Source organism: Macrotis lagotis, chromosome 1, assembly GCF_037893015.1.
Source record: "Macrotis lagotis isolate mMagLag1 chromosome 1, bilby.v1.9.chrom.fasta, whole genome shotgun sequence".
NCBI lineage: Eukaryota > Metazoa > Chordata > Mammalia > Peramelemorphia > Peramelidae > Macrotis > Macrotis lagotis.
In genome coordinates this window covers 343,104,772-343,111,646 of record NC_133658.1, presented here as the reverse complement: position 1 = coordinate 343,111,646, position 6,875 = coordinate 343,104,772, and positions in this window count along the sequence as shown.

The window sequence follows — 6,875 nt, the reverse complement described above, 5'->3', positions numbered from 1 at the left end:
ACTCTCAGAATTACTACCAGCATCAACATATACCTAATCATTTCATCTTCCGGCCCCCTAAAAGCTCCGCTCACTCCTCAGGTGAGCTGCTTGTCTTCCTTTGGGAAGCTAACCTGCCCTTGGGGAGTTGTGATCCCCCCAAATAATCTCATGCCCCTTTACCTTCCTCACTGCTGATCCTCTTGTAGCAGCTGCTGCTCCTAATCTTTCTTTCTGCTAACCACAGCAATACCCAATTAAACTTTGTTTTTGTCCCTCAGTTCTCTGGAATCAGAGTCAGTCTTTTAGGTCAATTCGTTTGCTCAAACCCCTGAAACCTTTATCGGGACACATTTTCCGGCAATACTTGTTAAATGGCAGTGTTGGTACTGTTTTGGTTTTGGATCACCTACTTCACTCTGGAATCTTCTTTTGGAAACTGAGTCAGAACTTCAGAATTGGGAGGGACATCAGATACAGTATCTGCAAATTGTCACTTTGAGGAAGTGATTTCCTCTTAGGACTTCAGTGTTACTTCTGAGGATCTGGCCCCTTCGGAGGCTATCAAGTTCATGTGATCAACTTCAATCCCCCCATTGTTCTGAAGGGCCTATTTAAGCAGAAAGTGATTTGCTCAAGATCATACAACATGAATATGACAAAAAAAAGGAAAATGATCAATATCGGAAGATATGAAAAAAACTGGGACACTAATTCACTGTTGATGAACTTGGGGGCTCATCCAACCATTCTGGAGAACAATTTGGAACTGCTCAGAGGGCCATAACACCTTGCATAGATTTTTTTTTTTTTGCAAGGCAAATGGGGTTAAGTGACTTGCCCAGAGCCACTCAGGTAATTATTAACTGAGGCCAGATTTGACCCCAGGTACTCCTGACTCCAGAGTCAGTGCTCTATCAACTGCACCACCTAGCCACCCCATACCCTTTGATCCAGCAATACCACTACTGGGTCTGTATTCCAGAGATCATTAAAAAACGGGGGGGGGGGGGAACTCATTTGTAAAAAAATACCTATTGCAGCTTTTTTGGTAGTGGCAATTGGAATTTGAGGGGGGTGCCCACTAATTAGGGAATAGCTGAACAAATTGTGATATATGATTGTAATGGTGCTGTAGGAGGATGTTCTGTCCAAGGGGAAAAGTCCTAATTCTGATTTAGGCATGCAGGTATAAAAAGAAAACACATTAAAAGATCATTACAACACAAGAAAAAGAAAGTGAAAGGTAGTTTAAACAGACAGACCAGTTGCTGATTAACTTGTACATGGAAAGGGAGCAAGATTAAAAAAGACACACACACACAGACCAGACTCCCCCAAAATGACCCTCAGGGTTCATGAGGGGGTAGTTGGGGAGAGGTCAGTCTTGTGACAAACTATCATGCCTGCATAATCTAGCTTGACCTACAGGTGAGAAAATAAAGGTCAAGAGGAAACATTTTAATAGTGCAGAGATTACAAAAATCAGTCACACAGGGATTTAAACAACAGTGCAGAAAAAAATTCCAAAATTTGTTTCCAGTTGCAATATTTTTCTGTGCCCATAATTCCTTGTGCCAATGGAAAACTTGTTCTATAAGAAGTCACAAGTAGGTAGATTTCAGAAAAACCAGGAAAGATTTATATGAAGTGAAGTGAGCAGAACATTATGTAATGATCAACTCTGATGAATTTAGCTTTTTAAAGTAGTTCAGTGATCAAGGATAATTCTAAGAAAACTTGATATCCAGAGGAAAAAACTATGGTGTCTGCTTGCTGACCAAAGCATACTATTTCACTTTTTAAAACATTTTGTTTTTTCTTTTTTTATGTTTTTTTCCCTTTTGCTCTGATTCTTCTTACCTAATAAGAAAATGTTGAACTGGATTATACATGTATAACATCAGATTACTCACTGTTGTAGGGAGGTGGGAAGAAAGGAAGAAAAATATAGAACTTAAAAACTTACAAAAAAGATGAATGTTGAAAGCTATCTTTACAGGTAAACTGGAAAAAAATCAAAATTAAGATGTAAAGCAAAACAAAAAAGAACATAGCATATCTTACATCCCCCTAATTTCTGCATGCATAGTAATGTCAGCAGCACAGCCAACTAGGGCAATTTCATCTAGGAATTTCCTATTCTCTTCTATCTGGACCTTCTCTGGTTCAACAGAAATTTGTACTTGCAAAAGAAGGGCTATTAGAGAATCTTTTCACTTCCAGCCTTACAAGATGGTATATCCCAGAGTTACTTTGAGTTCCAACTTGCTTTCCCTCCTCTCAGTTTGAAATAGCTCATACATGTGCAATAATTCAATACAAAATTCACATTTTTGTCAACTCATTGTATTACCCTCTCACCATGTTTTCTCATATTCTCTGTACCTCAGGGAAATCAATGTATCATTAAAATATGGCTCAGGGGTGGCTAGGTGGCGCAGTGGATAGAGTACCCGCCCTGGAGTCAAGAGTACCTGAATTCAAATCCAGCTTCAGACACTTAATTACCTAGCAGTGTGGCCTTGGGCAAGTCACTTAACCCCATTGCCTTGCCAAAAAAAACCTAAAAAAAATATGACTCTCAGAGTTGGGCTCATTAAATATCAGATTGATTTTGACCAGGGCATAAAATTGTGAAAATAAAAATCCACTTCTAGAAAGAACTGAGAGATAACACCAACCTTCTTTTGAGGGGAGATCACATAATCTAGTATAAAGAATACTAGATTTAAGTCCCAAAACAGGATTCTATGTTCTGTTTCTAATATCTCTTCCAGTTCTAACATTCAGTGTTCCAGCTCTTGACAGTTGGTGTTCTAAATTTCTTTCAAATATGACATAATATTCTAGAATTAGGCTAATCTTATTTTTATGCTGGAAACATTTGCTTTAGTGTGAATAAGATTAAGTTCTGGTTTTAAAATAGTCTCTTATCTGCACGGACAGGAAACTTCCTTTGGACCTTCGTTTTAAGTTGCTGTTTCCATCATAGTGATATTCCCTAGTTGAGTGTTTCAGAAAGGTGCTATAAATTTGCCAGGTGGGGGTGCTATTTGAAAAGAACAAAAGATCTTAATAAAGGATCTTATTCCTCTAATGCTTTATAGTTTACAAAGAACTTGACTTATACTGTTGAATTTGGTCTTGATGACACCCCTATAATGTAGTTAGTGAAGGTACCTCCATTTACAAATGGAGAAACAGGCCAAGAAGGGCATGGGATTTACAAAGATCACAAAGCTATGAACTTGTAGAGATTAAACAGAAATGAGATTACCTGTTTATCAAACCAATACTCTTTCCCTTTTATCCTATTTCTGTTCTAAGCATTATTTTAATACACCAAAGTTTGGTCCCTTTGCCACTACTCATGGCAAGTCCCACATACTTATACAAACAACCATGATTTGCATATCTAGATCAGAAAACAGCACACTAAGTCTTTTTTTTAATTTTAAAGAGGAGTCATAAAAACTGTCCAAGGAAGGTGATGAAACAGTGGAACAATTTCAGAAATACCAAATTCTCCCAGGAAAACGTTCCATGAAATCAGTTACCTCTCACTTCTACTAATTCTCTCTAGGGAAGGTGTCTTATGAGACAATGGGGCTCCGTGGCTGAGTTCTATTTATTAGCTGTGGAACCTTTGGCAAATCTTTCGATCATTCTTAGCCTCAATGTCCTCTTCTGCAAAAAAGAAGACCCACAAATCTGGGTGACTTCTAAGGTCCCTTCCAGCTTTAAAAATCTCAGAACTCCCAACAGATTTGTCTGCCAGCTGAACTCCATATACTCAATTTCTTACAATGAGATAACCTCTAAGGTCTCTAGTCTGCTTGTTTCCATTTTTTTTTATTACTTATGCTTCAATTCTGCCCTGAAATTTCACAAATGCTGTTGGATGGGTGGCAGTCACAACTGCCACCTTAAAAGTTGCTGGCTTCCTTTTCCTCTCTATTCATTGAGTTACCTAGCTACCTCAATGGGACACTTGGCTCTTTAGTTGCTTCATGACTCATTGGGATTTTCTTGACAAAGTTGCTGGAGTGGTTTGTGATTTCATCCTCCAGCTTATTTTACAGATGAGGAAACTGAGACAAAGAGGGTTAAGTGACTTGCCCAATGTCACTCAACTATTAAGTGTCTCAGGACACATTTGAACTCAGATTAGTCTTCCAGATTATCCACTTTGACTAACTGCCTTCACAAACACTCAACTATAAAAACTATAGTGAGGATACATTGAGTTCTGTAGTGTCCAGAATTCAAGTTGCCTGGTAACATCGATGACATTTGTTCAACTTGGGAAACAGCTTTAGTTCTTAGAATCACGACTGGTGTTTGAGAATTTTTTCAAGTTTGAATGAAATTGCTTAACTGGGATTTACAAGTAGTTTGCTATAGAGACTGGCTTATAAAGGTAACCGAAGAGACTAATTCAACAAAAAAGGGAGCAGTTACACAAGTGTTCAGTTATTCTATTCTGTCCCTTTGCCACAAGTGTAAGGTTGGGGAAAATATGGCTAGAATCATACTGTAGAATGTTACATTAAGTTCTGGTTGCAAGATAGTCTCTTCCTATCTGCATGGACAGTAAACTTCCTTTGTATCTGATGGACCTTCCTCTGAAATTTGGCTAACATAAAACAGGACAGAAATTTTGTGCTGGGAAGGATCTAGACAATACCTAATCTGACCCCCTCATGGAAAAATGACATCAGAGTTGATGGCAGAGATAGGACTAAAATGACCCAGGTTTCCAGATGTCAAGTCTAGGGCTCTTTCATCCAGTTACTTCTTGCAGTAACATTGTATTTTTCAAGATATGCTCAAGGAGTTGATTATAATTCTAATCACAACGGATGAAGCCAATGTGAAATTCAATTTGTTAAATGCTTAATTATATGTTGTTTTATGTTAGGTGCTGATAAAGAGCAATATTGAAAACAAAACCTAAATCAACCAAAATCATGGCCTATACCATTTTAGAATAACCATACTCGAGAATGTTATGGCGTATTTCGATTCTATATTTATTCTCAGTCTTTATAGACATGCCTACTATTAATCTACCTTCTTTGGTCCTCATTTTCTTTGTGAGATGGTGATAAAGATTCCATGCCTAATTCAAATAGGGCTAGGGATCTTGATCGCTTATACTGTATCCTTAAGCTTCTTTATTTTTTTTAAGATTTTGCAAGGCAAATGGGGTTTAAGTGGCTTGCCCAAGGCCACACAGCTAGGTAATTAAGTGTCTGAGGCTGGACTCAAACTCAGGTACTCCTGACTCCAGGGCCTGTGCTCTATCCACTGCGCCACCTAGCCGCCCCCCTTAAGCTTCTTTAGACTAACTCTTTAAACAGTTTCCTTTTAAGCATCAATCCAACAGCATTTGTGAAATTTCAGGGCAGAACTGAAGCATAAAGTAATACAAAAATGGAAACAAACATTCCAGAGCCTCACTGCTCCAATCCAAGGTACAAGGTTCCATCAATATCAACTTATTTTTTTTCCCTTCACTACTGGATAAAACTTATTAAAAGCTTAGACTGCCAAACGTTTTATAATGAATAAACATAGAATGTCATTTGGAAGGAGCCTTAAAGAATCTCTTGTTCCTCAGAATGACATTAGAACAAAGTGAGGCCTGATAAGCCTAAGGTCTCAGTAGCAGATCCAGATTCTTTACATTCTCAGATTAGTATGGTTACCCAAGACACTACCTCTCTCAAATCCAGCGCACTTTCTCTGCATGTGAAGTCAGATAGAGAAACGTGTATTATTTACTCAGGCTCCAAGGACATTTCATTTGTTTAAATGTTTTTATTAAAAAAAAAATTAAAGACCTCCATGGCACAACTTCTTCCCAGCACAGTTAGGTTTTTAGTTAGATCAATTACAATACAATTACAACCAAGAAATTTTTTCTGACTTAACTAAAAAAGGGGGTGCACTTCAAACAAGGTTAAAAAAATATGCTTTTAAAAAACCTTTAGAGAAGTAATTGCCAACAGAACTTTCACATATTGGCATCCAATTTCCTGCCATCGAATGCAATGCAGAGACGCAGGGAGTGCTGAGAAATGTGCTCCAATACAAGGTGTACAGATGAGGTAATTTACAACACAGAAGTTGTTACTCTGCAAACCCTTGCCCACTTGCCCACCCACCCACCCCAGCCTCTTGTGTTACTCTTTCTTCTTTCCAGATTCATGCATGTGCAGTGGCTCTAAAGTAGCAATTTTTTTTTTGCTTATTTATTTTTGTTAAAAAAAAAAGCCCATGGGTGGCATTCCTTCCAGGCTTGTTTCAATTCCTTGTAAGGCTGATGGGTGTTAGAACCTCCAGCTGATTGTAGCTGCCCTCATCAACCTCAGCTACAACTTTATTTTCTGAACTAGGAGGAAATAAAAATTGACAACTCTCCCTCCCCTTTTGAAAGAGAAAGGTTCCTTAGAAAGAGTCCGGTTTAAATCACAATTCAGTGCAAAACCTAATCACGAGTTGCATCCCTGGCACAATGGTAGTGCCATCTATTCTCATACAACACGTCAACATGGTAGCTTTCACATCATTTTAGGGCCTAAATAAGTAAAAGTATAATAAATATTTACTCCAAGTGGTCACGGGGAATAAAAGTATACTGATGTGCATTAAGAATTTCTCCCCTTCAGCTCTCCCTTGGCTTCATATAGTGAGATAAAAAGGAGGCCACGATTTTCTTTTTAAACCCTATTGCTCTCCAAGTCAGTACTTACTATTTACTACCACTACTATACTTCAGTACATTCACTGAAGCAAAAAATGGGTTATAAAGTTAGTCAAGTTTATTAAATAGAACAATCCAAGCAACTGCTTTCACACGACACTCATGTGAGAGGCTTGTGGAACCA